The sequence below is a fragment of the Camelus bactrianus genome, chromosome 33 (assembly GCF_048773025.1).
Source record: "Camelus bactrianus isolate YW-2024 breed Bactrian camel chromosome 33, ASM4877302v1, whole genome shotgun sequence".
NCBI lineage: Eukaryota > Metazoa > Chordata > Mammalia > Artiodactyla > Camelidae > Camelus > Camelus bactrianus.
The window spans coordinates 4,316,028-4,335,480 of record NC_133571.1 but is presented as its reverse complement, the minus strand read 5'-3'; the positions used below and the strand labels follow the sequence as shown (position 1 = coordinate 4,335,480).

Genomic DNA, 19,453 nt, shown 5'->3' with positions numbered 1-19,453 from the left:
AAGGCAGGAGCAGTAATCTGAAAGGAGCCAGGGTCAGACCTGCCTGCTGATCTTGGAGTCTCCCAGAGGCAGGAGGCAACTGAAGCTGACCCTGAGGATAGGGAAACTGGAGGCAGCCATTATGAGGGACTTGTTCTATGAGCACTGTTGCTGGCAAGAACAATTTTTGAATCCTTCCCCAAACACTTTGGCCTCAGGACCTAGCCCTGACCTGGCCTTACCCACCAGCCATTGACATCAGTAGTGGGATGCCTCAGGTCAGGCAACTATCCAGGCAGGGACACAGCTCCACTTTCCTTAAGACCCTTAAGACCTACCCTAGAACATGGCCCGGACCACCAGAGGGTCCAGGACCTGGCTCCACACACCAGTACACGGGCACTAGACCCTGGACCCCAAGAGCCCTGAGGCCAGAAATCCTTGGGATCCAACTCTGCCCACCAGTGAGCCAGCACGAGCCTTAGCCCTGCACACCAGTGAGCCAATGGCAGCTTCAGGATCATCAGGCCCTTCAGCCAGAGTCCCCAGGTGCTGGCCCCACTCACCAGTGAGAGGACACTCACCCCAGGATCCATCCTCACCCACTAGTGGGCAGGCATCAGCTCTGGATCACCTGGGTCCCAGCCCTACTCTCCAGGAGGTTGATGCCAGCTCCAAGACACCTGGGACCCCTCAGCCACCAGCCCCACACACCACTGGGCCAACACCAACTCCAGGACACTGCAGGCCCCACAGTCAGCCGTGTCAAAAGCTGGTCCTGCCCGACAGCAGGCTAACACTCAATCCAGTACCTCTAGCCCCTCAATCACCCACTCCAGAACCTGGCTCATCAGTGGGCCAGCACTAGCCCCAGGACCTCTGGGCCCCATCACAGTGGCTCGCAGCCTCCTCACAAGGCAGGGCTGGTAATCAGTCAGACTGGAGGCCCTTTCTCTGAGCCTCCTCCTTCTCTAAGTGCCACCGACAGTCTGGGCACCTTGGCCTTACTGCTGAACCCAAGGAGCATTGCTGGTTCCTGTCTTCTCAGCCTTGCCTCTGCATCCCAGGAAAGGAAGCCTGAAAGGGGCTCGGCAGATGGCTTTCCTGAGGCCCTCATGAGCCTGGCAGCGTGTCCAGGAGGGCCTGGAGTTCGTCTTCACTGAGAGGTGCTTCCAGAGGAACTTGCCAAAAGTCCCTCTTCCTGGGCGCTGGCACTCAGGAAGGGCTGTGCCTTTTCCAGAAGCCCTGTGTCTGACAAGAGTTCATCTAAGAGGCTCGCTGAGCCTCTGGGCCTGAGGGCTGGTGCTGAGGGTCCAACGGAGATGTGTCTTCACTCAGGGGTTCTGTTGCTGCCAGGCGTGTGTCTCAGTCTATCCAGGCTGCAGAATCACCCTGTGGGTGGCGCATGGCTGAGCCAGATGCTGCACGGTTTGTGGAGGATTGCCGCGGTCAGAGGTCAGGCTGAGGGGCGCCTTGGAGCTGGAGTGTGCAGGCAAGCTCCTCCTTGGGTGGAGGGTGTGAGTGCTGCATGAATGGGTGCAAGACCCCCTCCTGGACTCAGTCCTGCTGAGGAGCCATAGGGGACTATTCCTGGAGGTGGAGGGTTCTCAACTCTGCACAGCAGGGGTGGGCTTGGACCACCAGGAGCATCAATGGCCAGCCCATCAGCCACTAGAGGGAGCACAAGGCACAAAGAAGCTGGATGACGAAGGAGGGGCTGCTGTAGAAGGACGGGATGCTCTCCAGTGGATCAGATGGAGGACAGTGATGAGCGCTGTCGTGGACAGTGGGCAGGGGGTTTTGGTCCGACGGCACAGTGAGGGCTGGTCTGGCATCAGGGCCTTCTGCTGCGGCCTTCCCAGGCCCACCTCTGCTCTGCTCTGGGTGACGAGCTTTCTAGTTAAGAACTATACCTAGGGAAGAAGAGACAAAGGGGGGCAGTAGCATCAGAAGCAAGGCATTCCAAATGGATTTGCCTCCCCCTGCCCCCACTCCCCATGGTCTGATAGGCACTGGGCCAGACCGAGCCTTCTCGTAGGCCACAACCCCAGGTGATTTGACCTCCACCTGCCCCAGGCCCTTGCAAATGAGGGGCAATGTTAGGGCCACATTGGACCCCTGGCTTCTATGAAAGATCCCCTGTTGACTGGCTAGACTGTCAGGCCCCATCACAGACTGTCCAGCATCTCCTCTGCCCTCTCCCCTTCTGGAAATGGATGGCTTCAGGTCATCCACCTCAGTGAATTCCTATGGCAAATCATACCCACCCCCACCCCACAGCCCCAAGCCCTCAACCCCCACCCACACATCCAAAACTGTAACAGGAGCCTATGTTTATCCAGCACCAGCACAGGAGTAAATGGCCCTCCCACCTTGGGACAAATCATCTTCCACCCACTGAGAACTTGATTTGAAGTACAGGAAGTCCTGTTTGATGAACCAATTCTTCCCTGTGGAAAGAAAAGTGAAAGTGGTTCCTCTCAAAGGCTTGCACAAGGATCCTGTTTGAGAGGGTGAGATGAATGTCCACTTCCTCCCGGCCTTTCGGGTGGTGATCTAAAGGAGAATACACAAAGGAGAGAGGACATTGAAGCCCTTGGCACATTCAGTGCAGATACAGTCTATGGTACGGAGGACACATAACATCTCAGGTACCTATGGATCTCTACCTTCATCTCTACAGCATATTAACGTGTGTATGTGTAAGTAAATGCAGGCTCAACACACACACATTTTTCCCCCAGAACCACCTTCTTGCCACTGAGTGCTCTGAAGTTCTGATGCATCAACACTGGATCAATGCTAGCCAGGAAGCCCTAGGAAAAATTTCCCTAGGGGATGGAAAAAGGGAATTCTGCACTTGCTGACAGTTTTGGGGACCAGAAGGTTCAAAGCCTCTTTGGCCATGCATCACCCTGCCCTCCAAACAGGGGCTTGATGCTCGTATCTGGAACACGACTGGGACAAGAACAAGATATAACTGTGTCCTCTTTTAAGCATTTCCTGCCACGCATTTGCCATCCATGTTCAGAGATGATTCTGAATCTTGTGGGGTCTGTGATGGGGCAAGACTGGCAGAACCCTGGAGCTCTCCCCTTCAGTAATTTCCCTGGGGAAAATTCCCCTGAAGAATGAAATGAGTCAAAAAGAGCTGTGGACAGGGGTCTGGCCTCTATGGGAATCAGAGGGACTGATTCCACTGAGGCAAAGCCAATAAAGAGGGACTGCAGGGAATGGAGACAATCTGAGTTGGGGTTAAGAGGCTGAGTTTGTTTATTTTTTTTAAGGCAGCAATTTTGTTTTGTTTGTTTTTTGTCTTTTGTGTGTGGTAAGGCACAATAAAAGTTAGCTCTGTGGTTGAATTCTTCTGTTCATTCTGCTCCAGCACCAGCTCCAAGTCTCTTGCTTATGAAGAGCCAGAAGAAAGGTCAACTCAGGGCCTGGAGAAAGCCCTGCTTCTGTGTTTACCAGCACCTCTGATGCTGCAGTCAGTGCCACCTCCACCAGCTGCTCCTGTGGTGGGACAAGCCACATCCGCTCCAGTGGGAGTGGGCTCTGAGCTGGAGCAGCTGGGACCTTACACTTGAGTGAGTGCTCCATCTCCAGCTTCAAAAGTGAGAGGCAGTGCCAGCTCCAGCCCCAGAGCCTCCCTGCCCCTGATACATGACCAGGAGGAAGGGCAAAAGGAAGGCAGTCTTAACTCCCCACCTACCCCCAAGGCTGGCAAAGCACTCTGCCAGATGGATGCGCTGAGTGGGTGGGCTTTCACAGGGGGGCTGGGGCAGGGCTTCCTTTTGTAATAAGCTGCCCCACCCTGGCCTTTCCATGATCCTGACTCCTGGGACCAGGGTCCAAATCCCCAGCTCCACCACCTGTCAACCTGGGCAACTTCCTTTAACCCCAGCCTTCACTGTCCACCTGAGGTCAGTAGAGATGGATGGTAACAGGACATCCTGCAGAGTGGTTGTGCAGATCAAATGAGGTGGAACAGACAGAACAGTGGGCAGGGCCTGGTCTGCCAGTGGGGGGATGGAGCTCCCCGTGCACAACCAGGTCGGAGGGTCACCCAGCAGTTGGCCCAGGGCTCAGCTGTCCCAGCACTTAGCACACATCTGAAGTGCACTTAGCCACATGGGAGAGAAACAAACACACCTGTGGGTGTAGCTGCCACAGGGAGCGTGCATCTGAGCAAGAAGTCATAATGTGCATTCTGTGAATGCGAATGTGTATCTGAACATGCATCTGAATAAGGAGTCAGACCAGAGGGTGATCAGGATGGGTGCAAGATGCCCCCTTGGGTTAAGCAGAACTGAGCTACCTTCTAATGAGAGAATAGGGTTGTCAAAAATGCCCTTCTACTTTACCCACCAATACTGGGTCCTGTGGGTACTGATTTTCACTATCAGTGTGATGCTGGTGCCCTCAGTGTACAAAGAGAAAACCAGGGGTTCCCACAACGCTCTGGCCATGTCCTCTGCTTCCTGAACCCCGACTCTGATTGGCGACCCCTGACTGGGACGTAGAGGTGGGGTGTGGCAGATCATGTGACAACCCCCAGCTCCCAGTGGGTGTTAAAGAAAGTGGTTCCCTCTCAGTGCCAGGGGTCCACCTGGTCCCAGAAAAGCAACCCTGGCAATGAGCACATGACACCACCATCCATGCCACTATCACCCAGCTCAACAGTGTGGCCACCTGTGTCATCACCACCCACCTCAGGGACCAAGGGTGGTGGCCCAGGAGAGGGCCTGGGTGGTAGGACACTGGGTCAAGGTGGCCGGGGCAGGCAATGGGCCATCAAGCAGAATCCCTCTCCAGACTCTTGGGAATGGCCCCTTTTCCTTTACCAGCTTTCAGGATGGAAGTCTGTGGTCCAAGCTCCTGCACAGTCCCAGGCCTGTCCTATCAGGGTCATGCTGCCCTTGATGCTCAGGTCTCAGTGGTCAGATCCTTCCTTCCTACCCTTCTCCTTCCTGGCTTGAGCTGGTATCATTCCTGTGGATTTTCAACACCCTGTCTTATGTACTGAGTGCCCCCTAGGTCCTCCCTGGGCTCCCTGGGGGTGTGTCTCATCTGGGACAAAGGAGGACAATGAGGGGACCAAAGCTGGAGCAAGCCAGGTGACAGCTTGACAGCTTCCCCACTTGCAGCCCACTCTGTTCCCCTCCCCAGGGGTTCCAGTCCTCAGGACTTTCCCTCCCTGCAGGCCCTGCTTCAAATCACTGTCTGAAGGAGACTTGGGGGAAGTTTCTAGGTGGGTGGGCATCTCTCTATAGGAAGCTCAGGGTCAAGGCAGGACATCTTTATTTGTCTGCCATCACCCACCCCACCCCAGTCAGCTGGGACCTCCTGGGGGGCAGCAAAGTTGACAGGCAGGAGCTGGGTTGGGGGCTGAGTCTCTAAGGCCCCTGAGAAATAGGCCACGGTTCCTATTGCTTTAGGAATTGATTTTCTTAAATGTCCCAGAGAGTGGAGCCAAATTGGAGAATTTCAAGCGTTCTCATTGTATCAACAGAAGTCTATGCTCAGCTGAAACTCAAACTGGTGGGAATGGATCTTCTCAGTAGAAATGGAAATGGAGGCCCCAGGACCAACGCCAGGGCTCCCCTCCTTCCCAGTCCCATAGCACCTTCCTGCCCAGAGAATCCCAGTGAAAACCTGCATCCAGGCAGCTTGAATACTTTAGGTTCTCAAATAAAAGGGATTTGCACTTTAACTCCTCTCACACACATTTCCCCTAAACTTCCTTCTTGCCCTTCCACTCAGGAGGAGCTCCTGGAAATGTAAAGAGCTGTAACACAACATTGTAAATCAACCATACTTCGTAAAGTTAAAAAAAGAAGCATCTGAATAAATTATCTAACTTTATACCGAGAACAAAATAAGTTAGCAGAATGAAGTAAATAATAAAGATAAGAAGAGAAACAAAGGAAATAGAGAAATGAAAATAGAAAATTTTAACAAAACAAAGATGTGCTTTCTGAAAAAAATAAACATAAAGAAACCTTTATTTAGAATAAGAAAAGTGAGAAGATTCAAATAAAATCATAAATGAAAAAGAAGAAATTACAACAGATGCCTCCGATACAGAAGGATCATAAGAGACTATTAGGAAAAATGATATACCTACAAATTGTATATCCTGCAAGACATGGATCAATTCTTAGAAAATACATCCTTTCAAGTCTGAATGAAGAATTGGAAAGGTTAACATACCAGTAACACTGGAGGCTGAAGTCATAATCAAAACCTCCCGACAAAGAAAGTCCCAGGACCAGATGCTTCATAGCTGAATCCTACCAAACATTCGAAGAAGAAATAATACCAATTCTTTTTACTTTTCCAAAGCAGAAGTAGAAAGAATACTTCCTAATCACTCTATGAGATCAGCATCACCATGGTAACAGAACTAGATAGGACACTACAAGGAAAGGAAACTACAGGCCAGCATCTCTGAGGAACACACATTCAAAGTTCTCAATAAAATACTAGCAAGCCAAATTCAACATTACATCGAAAAGGTTATACATCATCAAGTGGGTTTCTTTTTTTGGGGGGGGGGGGGAGTCCTGGATGCAAGATTTGCTTAACCTACACCATCAATGTGATAAACCACATAAACAGAATGAAAAACAAAAACCACATGATCATCTCAATAGATGCAGGGGAAACATTTTACAAAGTTCAACATCCAATAATGATAAAAACAACAAAACCAGCACAGAAGGAATAAATAATTCCTCAACATAATAAATCATTTATGATAATCCCATTGTCTTATCAGCACAGGGAAACTGTAGGTTTCCCCTAAGTTCTAGTTCTATGAAGGCAAGGAGGCCCACTCTCACCACTCCTATTCAGCACAGTACATGGGGGCCCCAGGCAGAGCAATTAAGCAAGCAAAAGAAAAAGTATCCAAATTACACAGAAAGCAGTAAAATTGCCTCAGTTTGTAGATAAAATAATCATACAATGTAGAAAACCCTAAAGACTCAACTAAAAATAGTACCAACACATCTAGTAAAGTTACAGAATACAAAAATCAACAAAAACTAGCAGTGTTTTTTTTTTACACCAGCAATCCTCTATCCAAAAAGTAAATCAAGAAAACAACCCCATTTAAAATAGCTTCAAAAATTATGCAATACTTGGGAATGAATTTAACCAAGGAGGTGAATATTCTATACATAGTAAAGTAAATGATACAGATGAAAGAAACTGAAGATGAAAATAAATGGAAAGATCTCTCATATCCGTGTGTTGGAAGAATTATTAGTTAAAAATGTCTACTATGCAGATTCAATGCAATGCCTGTAAAAATTCCAAGGGCATTATTCACTAAAACAGAAGAGTAATTACACAATTGGAACTTGGGTTTTAACAAACTAGCAGAGAACAAAATTGTTTAAAAATAAATTAAATGTTAAAATAATGCGAACCCAAGTGAAATCAGAAGTTTCAAATTATTTCAAATAAAATAGATATTAATAAAAGCTTAAAAATAATTAGGAATTAAGAACAAAATGAAGAAAATTATTTTATTAATAACTGAAAAAAGCAAATCTTTCAAGGAAATAAAAGGAATAAGAAGAGGACAATTCAGACTTCTCATTTCATTTACATGGTTCAGCATGTAAAGAGTTTGTAAGTTGTCACTCTAAAAACAAGTAAAATATCAGACCAACTGAAAATCAGTAACCTTTATTAGAGCCCTCAGAGAATGAGGTCACAGTGCGAATTGCCAGCCCCCAAGTTGGAGAGACAGACAGGTGGACACAAACACTCTAATTACCAGGGCAGAAACCACAAGCAGAAACCTGCATGGACCCCCAGGGAGGAAACCTGAACTGTAATTGACAAGCTGCTGGAGGCTCAGGGCTGCAGTCTGAGAGCCAAAAACTCCAGGGGGCCCAGTGTTAGGAGGGGCCCCGAATTCTGTTCAGGATTCCTACCACGTTCTCTCAATGAAAACAAGAAAAAAAAAAAAAAAGGGTTTCACTTCCATCAGGGCAGAAACTATTTTGAAACAGGCCCACAAGTTTCATTCTTCTTTATGAGGCCTGCCCTCAAGAGAAACTATTTTACCAGACCGTAAACAACTGAGGATTTAGCAGAACACAACTGCCCTGAAGGAAAAGACATACCCAAATCCAGCCCTCTAGAAACCATATAAACGTAACAATGTAAGGAAAGCAGTAGCCAGAGAGCTAACCTTTATACATACCAAAGAAATCACATGGTAGAGAAACTTTGTTTGCAACCAGTGCAAAAAGCTGCCACTGATCAGCTAGCACTTTAACAAGAGCATGTTCTCATTGTGTAGCAAAATCAATCAGAAGGTAACTGAATGGATCTGGAAATTGTAGTGCCAAAAATAACATCTTAAATATTAAGCACATATGTATATCCATATACTTAATGTACATAGCATATATATAAAAAACCAAGAATGAGAGAAAATTCTGATAAAAAAAGAAAATGCAACTTAATTTTTGGAGGCTTCCACACCAGCCCTCACCGGCTCCTCCCTCCTGGCACTCTTGGCAGCCCCCTGCAACGGTTGGCAGGCGCCCACGCCCTGATCACGGCCCAGCTTTCAGCGCCTGCATCGCAGTAAGCTCACTGCCCAACAGTACACACAAGAAACTTTTAAAAGATTTCCCCTACAAAATGCCCTTTGTGAAAATTAATAATGTAAATAAATAAATTTTTTAAAATCTAAAACTTCCTTCGCTCCTTACACTCCGGAACCGGCGAGTGAGCACGGAGCTCCGGCAGAGGGGACTCCCCGGGAACTGGCTACGTCCAGCCCGGGGTGCAGCCCCAAGCCTGCCTGGGCGCACGGAGGTCGGCGCCGCCACCGCTCACCGCAGCCCCCGCGACTCCCCCGAAGTCCGCAGCGCCAGCGTCGGGGCCGCAGCCCGAGCATGTGAGTCGGGGTGCGGGCTGGGCGCCGAGGACGCCGCGGCTGGAGAGCCGAATGGCCGACAAAGCCCAAGAGGGCGAAGCAGAGCGAGGGCGGATGGCTCGTGCCCTGCTCCCTGCCCCGGGCCTGACCCACACTGGGGACTGCACGAAATTTAAACCCCCCTCAAAAAAAGAAAAATGCTTTTCTTTCCTTTTACCCTTTTGCTGTGCGGGTAGGCGCGCTGAGACTTGGAGTCCTTTTGCCCCCAGTTTCACTGACCTGAGGTGCCCCCCACTGTTTGGAGCCCGGGAGCGCGGGTTGAAAGCTGGGAGCTCGGAAGCGCCGGACTGGGGTCTCTACTCCGCCGCCCGACCCCGCGGGAGAGATCGTCCTCCTAACCCGCCTCCCTGGCTCTGCGTTTCTCTTCCAATCCGCTGATCGCTGGGCGGCCTCTCCCTTCTCGGCCCCGCGGAGCCGGAGCCCGCTGCCCAGAGCGAGCTGCATCGTGCTGCTCCCCTGCTCGAGACGTGGGACCAGCCGGCTTCCCGCTCCGCGGCGCCCTCCCCGACGCCCCCTGCCTCCTTCCCTCCTGCGTCTTTCCAGCTCCCCTCTGTCATCGCTGGTGTGCGTCTGAGTATGCGCTCAGGGCTTTTGTTTTTGATTTTTTTTCTCTTTGCTCTTACAACCCTGGAGTCAAAGGCAGGGGAGCAAAAGTGGGGAGGAGTTACAAAAAATAAAAGCAAGCAAGAAGCGTTATATTTGCAACATTGGGAAGACGGGGAACACACCACCTTGCCTCATCTCAGTGCCCTTCCACACATGGGTGTCTTTTCTGCCACCTTCTGGCCCTGAAGCCCCAGTCTTGTATGGACACACCTCCCTCCCTGGAGTATGGAACCACCAAGTGACCGCAGTCACTAGTCACTGAGCAGTGGGGCTTGTACCAGCTCATCCTGCTACCTACAGATTGTTCTAATAACAAGATCCTATTGAGAGACATGCCCAGTACAGTGACTCACAGTGGTGATTCATCTCACTTCCATTTTATTCATCTTAGCAAATGTTAAATACCGCTGAGGTTGTGGGCACAGGAAGTCTTGATTTACTAGAAAAGACTTTGACAGGTTCTTAGAAAACAAGGACAGGAACTTAAGGCATCCAGACATGTTCCATAAGCAGAGCTGAGACAGCTGTCTCCCGCTTTGTCCCAGGACAAACCATGTGCCCGCATAGGGCCACCTGACCCTCCAGCTTCTGACCCCCAGACAAGAGATGCCATGACACCCATGTGTAGAGGGGCCTGGGACCAGCTATTGTCATCACCGCCCATCAGTTTCCATAAGAAAACACCATGAGCAGCTTTGGATTTGCAAAGATGCCAAAACACAAACACTTGTGTTCTCAGGAGCACAGATGCCAGACGCTCACTCCTGATTCCAGCTGCTCCTGGGCTCATCCTCTTTTAAACCACAGCAGCTCCGGGGACACTGCTTCTTGCTCTACAATCCCCTCAGCACACCCCCCAGCAAGCTCCCTACCCGGACAACTCCAAGTCCTCCTCCAAAACAGGCTCTGATACCCACTCCTCCAGGCAGTCTCCCTTGCCTTCTTTCCAGCCTCTTTTTTTTTAAATTTTTATTTTATTGGCCTATATTTGGTTTACAATGTTGTGTTAATTTCTGGTGTACAGCACAGTGAGTCAGTTATACATGTATATGTTCCTTTTCATATTCTTTTTCATTAGGCTATTACAAGATACTGAATATATTTCCTTGAGGTATACAGTAGAACCTTGTTGTTCATCTGTTTTATATACAGTATTTAGTATCGGCACATCCTGAACTCCCAGTTTATCCCTCCACCCCTCCCCTTCCCCTCCACTCCTGCTAACCATAAGTTTGTTTTTTATGTCTGTGAATCTGTTTCTGTTTTGTAAATAAGTTCATTTGTGCCCTTTTTTGCCCTTTAAATTCCACATATGAGTGACGACATATAGTATTTTTCTTTCTCTTTCTGGCTTACTTCACTTAGTATTGACAACTCCAGGTCCATCCATTTTGCTGCAAATGACATTTTTTATGGCTGAGTAGTATCCCATTATGTATCTATCTATCTATCTATCTCACAACTTCTTTATACAGTTATCTATTGATGGACACTTAGGTTGCATCCATGTCTTGGCTATTATAAATAGTGCTGCTATGAACATTGGGTACATGTATCTTTTCAAATTAGATTCCTCTGTATACATGCCCAGGATTGGAATAGCTAGATCATAGGGTAACTCTGTCTTCAGTTTTTTAAGGAATCTACTGCTTTCCATAGTGGCTGCACCAAATAACATTCCCAGCAGCAGTGTGGGGCCATACTCTCTCCAGCATTTATTGTTTGCTTCTAGCCTCTTTTATATTCATTTCCTACTAAAATGATCACAGTGGATTCAAACAGAGCTGCTATATGTTTGCCCTCCATGCAGTGGGTGTGTGGGAGCAGGGCTCATGGCTGACTCTCCCTCATTACATCTAGACCCTCAGCTTGGGCCCTGGCAGGTAGTGGGGATGGAGCAGGGCCTCTGAAACAGGTGCTCTAAATACCTGGGCTCTGTCTTCATGGGAACTTACAGTTTAATGAAAGAGATCTAATGACAAAGAAGGTGTATTTAAGGCACTCTGAACATGGATCAGGAAATTCTTTCCTTAGTAATTCACATTTGAACTGAGATCTCACTAGGATGTAAGTATCAGCTGGGCAAGGGGGGAAAAAAAGGTGTAAATAACTTTCCCAGGATAGAGAATAACAGACAAATGTTCTAAGGTGGGAAGGAGCAACTAGTGTAACTACGAAAAGGCCATTGGGGCTTTAGCCAAGAGATGGGGCAATAGCAAGAGCTAGTGGATTATGTGTATCAGTTAGGGTAGGCTGGGTTGTGCTGAATAACCAGTGATTCCCCAAGTCCCAGTGGCTTTCAGTAAGGCTTATTTACCTCTCATGCTGCATGCTTGCATGGCTCTGCCCCATGTCATCATCCCTCTTAAGTCAGGCTGAAGGAGCTGTCTCTATCTGGATACTGCCAATGCCATGGGAGAAGGAAAAGAAGTGATAAATCAGGTGCTCGTTCTTCAGTGTCTGATCACATTTCTTTTACTGTCCATCAGCTCCTTTGCCATGACTGAGAAACAAAGGTTAGGGCTGTATAATCCTCCAGGGAGAGGGGTGTTACAGCAAGGGGCACTGAATGTGGGTGAATCATAATCCGTTTCCACACCAGGCTTAAGATTTTGATATTTATCTTAGGAACAGAGGGAAAAAACACTGAATAAAATTTCCATTTTTAATAAATCACTCTGTAGTGAGGAGAACAGCAGACTGGATGTCGGGAGAAACATTAGGAGGCCATTTCAGTTTTCCAGGGACAAAAAGATAGTACTTTAGGGTCATGGCAGGGGGAACTGGAGAGAAACCAACAGACTTAAGAGATGGGAGGATCTAGTGATGTGTAGGAGAAGCAAGGTGAGTGACTAGGTGGCCACAGAAGGTGGAAGAGACATAGTAGATTTGATGTCTCAAGTCTTTCCAGTTTCTGGCTCTCGTATCTTGGGAAGACCAGGTAAACTATTCTCTGTTTGTTCTTAGGTTCCCTGTGTTCTCCTAATAAATCTCCCTTCTTTCTTCAAAAAAAAAAAAAAAGCATGGGCTAAAAAAAGGAAGGAACACATGGATTAATAAGGTGATGAGCAGCTGAGGGAATTGACAAGTGACAGGATGATCCAGGATTGAGTCTCATTATGGACATAAATACTGTCCCTTTCACATCCCCTCAGTATTTTTATATTTTTATGACCACCCCAAACTCTCCCTTCCTTCCTCTCATCAACACCTCCACTCAAAACAAATGGGGTTCTTTTGATGCAGTCCTGCAGGTTTGTGCGCTAAGGATTTAAAATGACTGAACTAGGAGGGGCCTGCCCTACGTGACAGGGTGAGTGGTGGTGATTCATCTGTAAAACGTCAGCTGGTGTCAGGCAGCGGCAGGAGAGTGGGAGCCAAGAGCTGAGCAGGTGCAGAATAAGGGAATTAAATGTGTTCACCCAGCAGCCTCAGGGATGGCCGGCCCTGGAGCACAAGTGTGGAAGATGGAGGGTACTTCTAGAAGTCAGGGTTGAGATGTGGCTTTGAAATCAGAACAGTGGGCTTCAAAGCTGCCCCCACCACTCGGTCAGTTAATAAAAGCAAAATGAGGGTCAGTTTTCTCACGTGTAAAGTGGGAATATGGAAGCCTCTCCCTCTTAGGGAGGCAGGGTGGGGCAACAGCAGTGTACAGGAACCGTCTAGGCTGAGTGTGCACCCAGCCAGGCTGTTACCGCTGCTACAACCACTATCTCCCAGGGCAGGGTCAGAAAACTTTTCCTGCAAAGGCCCAGACACTAAACATTTTAGGCCTTGAGGGACCGACAGTCTCCCTCACAACAATCGCCCCCTGCCGCTGTAGTGCAGACACAATTTCTGCGGCAGGCAGTCCACGCTCTCACCCTGCTTACTGAGATGTGGATTACTGACATGTAACTGTCACATAACACTGTTAGTTTTAGGTGTACAGCATAATAATTTGATATATGTATGCACTGCGAAATGATCACCTCGTTAAGTTTAGTTTATATCCATCACTGCCCATAGTTACACATTATTTTTCTTGTGATGAGAACTTTTAAGATCTACTCTCTTAACTTTCAAATACACAATACAGTGTTGTTAACTACACTCACCTTGCTGTACATTACATGACCATGACTTGTTTATCTTATAACTGGAAGTTTGTACCTTTTGACCATCTTCACCCATTTCACCCACCCCCACCCTCACCTCTGGCAGCCACCAACCTGTTCTCTGTTTCTGTGAGTTCACTTTAGTTATTAGATTCCATATATAAGTGAGATGGTATGTATTTATCTTTCTCTCTCTGACTTATTTCACTTAGCATAATACCATCAAGGCCCATCCATGTTGTCACAAGTGGCAGGATTTCATTCTTTTTTTTATGGCTGAATAAGATAACATTATATATATAATTTTCTTTATCCATTCATCTGTTGATGGACACTTGTTTCCGTATCTTGGTTATTGCAAATAATGTTGCAGTGAGCATGGGGGTGCAGTTGTCTCTTTGACACAGTGATTTCATTTCCTTTGGATATATTCCCAGGACTGGAATTACTGGATCATATACAGCTCTATTTTTAATTTTTTGAGGAACCTCCATACTGTTTTCCACAATGACTGCACCAATTTATATTCCTACCAACAGTGCCCGAGTTTCCCTTTTCTCTACACCCTCACCAACAGTTATCTCTTATATTTTTGATGACAGCCATCCTGACAGGTGTGAGGTGATACCTCACTGTGGTTTTGATTCGATTTCCCTGATGATGAGTGATGTTGAGCATCTTTTTAGGTATCTGTTGGCCATCTATATGTCTTCTTTGAAAAAATGTCTATTCAGTTCCTCTGCCCATTTTTAAATCAGATTGTTTGGTATTTTTGCTGTTGAGTTGTAGGAATTCCTTATATGCTTTGGGTATTAATCCCTTATTCAGATATATGATCTGAAAGTACTTTCCCCCTTCTGTTTGTTGCCCCAACCTCTGCTTTCTGGATGACGTGAGTCCAGGCACTTGGGAGTCCCTGCTTCTCACACGCATTTCCAAAAAGTGGGTGGGAGGGGTCTGTGTTCTGATAAAACTGTAGGTGGCCATGGGTCACTAACCCCTCTTCTAGGAGGCCAGCTCTGAGGACTGTGGTGCGGACAGGCATGATTCACCTGAAGCCATTGGTCAGATGGTCATGTGCTCTGGAACTCACCTCTCCCAGCCTGGAATTGATGAGGCAATTTGTAAAGGGAGGGCCTTGCAGCTAAAACACTGAGCAGGTGCTCTTGTTCCTTGTAGGAATGACCTAGGTTGTCCAGCTTTCCCAACACAATTTGCTGAACAGACTGTCTTTTCTCCATGTATATTCTTTTCTTCTGCCAAAGATTAATTGACCATAGTTGTGTGGGTTTATTTCTGTTCTCTCTATTCTGTTCCATTGAGCCACATGTCTGTTTTTGTGCCAATATTATGCTATTTTGATTACTGCAGCTCTGTAGTACTGTCTGAAGTCTGGGAGGGTTATTCCTCCAGCTTTGTTCTTTTTCTTCACTATTGTTTTGGCAATTCTGGGTCTTTTGTGATTCCTCAACATTATTTCTTTAAATAAGTTTTCTTCTCTTTTCTTTTCTTCTTTTGGAACTCCTATGTTGTTACACTGTTTTTCTTGACTGTCCTATAAATCCTGTAGGCCTTATTCAGTCTTTTTCATTCCTTTTTACTTTCACTCCTCTGAATACAGCATTTCAAATAGCCTGTCTTCAGATTCACAGATTATTTTTTCTTGGTCAAGTCTGCTGTTGAAGCTCTCTGCTGATTTTTTTTCAGTGTGGCCATTGGATTCTTTGCTCCAGAATGTGTGTTTTGGTTATTCTTCATGGTTTCTATCTCTTTGTTGAACTTCTCATTGTGATCATGTATTGCTTTTTCTGATTTTGTCTAGTTGTTTATCTGTATTCTCCGATAGCTCAATGAGCTTCTTTAAGATGATTGTTTTCAGTTCTTTGTCAGGCAATTCACAGATCTCTATTTCTTTAGGGTCAGTTACTGGAACTTTGTTTTGTTCCTTTAGAGATGTCATGCTCCACGATTCTTTGTTATCATTTTATTCTGTATTAACATCTGCACATTTGAAGAAGTAATCACCCCTTCCAGTCTTTATGTACTGGCTTTGGAAGGTAAAGACCTTTACCAGGCAATCCAGCTAGAGATTCTGGGGGTCTGTTAAACTTCTTCTATGTATAGGTCCACTCTACTCCTCTCACTCCACTGCTGGGAACTAATCTTAGGCTGTGTGCCTTCTCCTAATCCTACAGAGCTCTGTAAGGTGCTGAGAGCTGCCTGCTCCTTTTCCCTAGATCAGTGCCCTGATAGGCCAGGGCATTAGATGCAAGCACCACTTCCATCCCTCCCTTCCGAGGGGTATGTCTTAGAATTTTGTTCCTTTTCCCTTACTCTACAGAGCTATATTGAGTGCCAAGGTTCACCAGTCCCTGTTCCATAGAGCAAAGCACTGAGATGCCAGTACAGTAGGCTCAGGCCCACTTGTGTCCCTCCCTTCCAAAGGAACGGTCTCAGGGTTGTGCACCTTCTCCCAACCCTGCAGAGTCAAATTGGTTGCTGAGATCTCTGGGCCACCTGTGGGAGTGTGTGTGGCACTGTCTGTGGGGAACTGTGGTTCTGGGGTTGTATATGCCAGTTACCATGAGCCTCCACCCTTTCCTTTGTCCTTAGCTGCTCCTAGACAGCACATCCATACTGATTTCTTCAGTATTCTGGGTGCTTCAAGATAAACAGAGCTTTTAGATATTGCCCCAAAGGGCTGGGGAGACAGGCCCTCGCCTGCTCTCTCTTTACTCTGTGGGAGAAGTTGTGGGCTGGGGAATTTCTCTAGGCGCTGAGGTTTGCCAGCCTGGGGGAGGGGTGACACAAGCAAAGTCACACTGCTTTTTCTACCCTTTCAGTGTGGCTCATCTTGCTTTTTGTGGTCTGCTGGGGTGCTGGAACCTCCCAGCTGGACTCCAGAGCTCTCACAGAGGTATTTTTGTCTGCAGGTGGTTGTCAAATCATTGTTTCTGGGGGAGAATGAGGGCTGGGACCTCCTATCCTGCCATCTTACTGATATAACTCATCCTCTCCATGTACTCTTGCAACTTTCTGCCCTTAGAACAAAACCCAAGCTTCACCCACAGACTACAAGGACTGAAGAGTATGGTCCTACTCACTTCTCCAGCCCCCTCAGCTTCCAAATTCCTTCCAGCTTATCCTGCTCCAGCCACACATCTTCCATTATTTCCCTTACAGAGCCAAGCTCCTCAACCCCCAGCATCTTGATAATTCTTGTTCCCTTTGCCTGAAAGATATTTTCCTGGTTGTTCATTTGGCTGGCTCCCTCTCATCTTTTGGATTTCACTTTAAATGCTAACTCCTAGGACAGGATTTCCCTGTTTCCCCGTCTAAGTAATGGTCCCAAAACCCACCCATGTTTTTCTACCACATTACCCCATTCTTCCTTCTGTATACTTGCCACAATCTGAAATCTCACTGGTTCACTTGCTTCTTGTCTGTCTTCCATGTAGAATGTCAGCTCCAAGAGGGCAGACACTGTGTCTGTCTTGTTTATCACTATATTCCTGCCCATTCTCTGTAGATTTCTTTTAAAACAGTATTTCAAATAGTAACATAACAGTCAACAGTCAATGCCATACTTGACCTCACTCTTTCCTATCTGTGGATATGCAGTAGTTTCTGATTATAAATAATATTGCAATAAACATCTCAATGCATGATATCTTTTGTCCCTGCTGCTGGTGATTCTGTTCAGTAACAATCTCAGAGACAGAAATATTGACTCCATCAAAGATTATGAATATGTTTGAAGCTCCTTCACACACATGTCCACACTGCACTCCAGAAACTCTGACTGAAGATATAACATAACATAAATCCCATCACTCTTAAATGTGAGAGCTAAGACAGGAGATGAATCTTTAGATGAACAGCACACACAAATCATCTGGGGATCTGAATGAAATTCAGACTTTGATACAGGAGGTCTGGAGTAGGGCCTGAGAGGCTGCATTTCTAACAAGATTCCCAGAGAATTCTGCCAGAGGCCATCATCCTGTCTGTCCTTTCCTTTCAGTGTCTGGGCTCCATACTAACACATCTGTAGGCACCTGTGCCTCAGCCCAGACTTCAGCCTCCAGCAGCCCCGGCAGGAAAGCCTGTACTTATTTCTGCTGTGCTTGCCTCAGGCCCTGCCTCCATTTGGTTCTCAACCCTAGGCTCCATAGCTCCCGATGTATGTGTTGTTCTTAGGGGTTCTGAGTTGGGTTTTCCACTAGGTGTGAGATGAACTTACCCCTTCAGTTTCCAAGATGTTCCACTGCCCTGGGTGGGATAGTGGACACCTGTGACTGCATTTTCTGCCTGCCCTATATCTCCTTATCTTATGCCAACAGAACCTCTTCTTTCCTATGAACTTCCTTCCCCCTTCCCCCAGCTTTTTCCCTAGTCCATGTGGTTTGGGGGAAATTAACTCTCTATAATATCAGAATCAAAAGGTGAGTATATAACCTAGATCTGGCCAACCAACAGATTTCATCTGTTCCATTTCAGTAACCTGTTCAAAGGTGGACATGTGACCTGATCCTGGGAAACTTGTGACTGGACTTGCAACAGAACTATTGTGAATGAGAAACTCTCTCCCTTCTGGGGAACTGCCAGGGTCACTACACGTAGCTAACTGACCAGAGAGTGAGGTCAATGTGGAAAACAGAGCTAAGGTAACTCTTGATGTCATAATATGAGATCCTGGGTCAACCTGCTCCGGAAGCCAACTTGATTTTGGTGGGCCACAGTGGAGGTAGAACTAAAACCACCAAAGTAAGGCACAAGCTTGGGTTTCTGTGTGTGAGGGTGTTCAACACAAACTAAGGAGGGAAGAGGGCTCCAGAAAGAGAAACCCCAAAAGTGTGCCTGCTCACACACATGCATGTACCCATAGGCATGTGGGCACACACAGTCCAGGCCAGAATACCGGGGATCACGGCCAGGGTGGAGAATTGCAGCCAACAAAGGGGAGGGCTGCTCCAGTCAGATGGGAGGTTTCTCCACATTTCTGGCATTTTTGCATGATACTCAATTGGCTTTGAAACAATAAAAATAAGAGAAGCCTTAGGTGGTTAGGAAGTAGCTTAATGCAAGTATGAATTAAGTCAGTTGCATTTCTTTACATTAATGATGAATCAACAGGGAAAAGAAAGTAAAGAAACAATCCCTTTTAAAATAGCACCCAAAATAAAAAAATACCTAGGAATAATCTAACCAAAGAGGTGGAAGACTTATACATGGAGAACTATAAAACATTGATGAAGGAAATTAAAGAACTTAAAAAATGGAAAGATATCCCATGTTCCTGGATTGGAAGAATCAGTATTGTTAAAATGGCCATACTGCCAAAGGCAATCTACAGATTTAATGCAATCCCTATCAAACTACCTAGGGCATATTTCACAGAACTAGAAGAAATCATATTAAAATGTACATGGAATCATAAAAGACCCAGAATTGCCAAAGCATTACTGAAGAAAAAGAAAGTGGCTGGAGGAATAACCCTCTCAGACTTCAGACAATACTACAGAGCTACAGTAATCAAAACACCATGATACTGGCACAAAAACAGACATATGGATCAATGGAACAGAATAGAGTCCAGAAATGAACCCACAAACTTTTGGTCAATTAATCCTGGACAAAGGAGGCAAGAACATACAATGGAATAATGGCAGTGCCTTCAGCAAATCGTGTTGGGAAAACTGGACAACAGCATGTAAATCAATGAAGTTAAACTACTCCCTCACATCATACACAAAAATAAACTCAAAATGGCTTAAAGACTTAAACATAAGACAAGACACAATAA

The 19,453-nt window shown here is 46.7% G+C and overlaps 1 long non-coding RNA gene across 4 annotated transcripts in view; it reads right to left on the bottom strand.

Annotated features, from left to right (window-relative positions):
- Positions 1-19,453, bottom strand: part of LOC123616343 (uncharacterized) — a 114,428-nt gene that overhangs the window by 83,992 nt on the left and 10,983 nt on the right. For 2 of the 4 annotated variants that reach the window (XR_012503763.1, XR_012503765.1), the window contains exons 1-2: positions 2,352-13,713; positions 564-1,892 (exon numbers count right to left, since the gene is read on the bottom strand). This is a non-coding gene — a long non-coding RNA (uncharacterized LOC123616343). Of the gene's footprint in view, positions 1-563; positions 1,893-2,351; positions 13,714-19,453 lie in introns of those variants that run through there. The other 2 variants (XR_012503764.1, XR_012503766.1) reach the window with 2 other exon arrangements.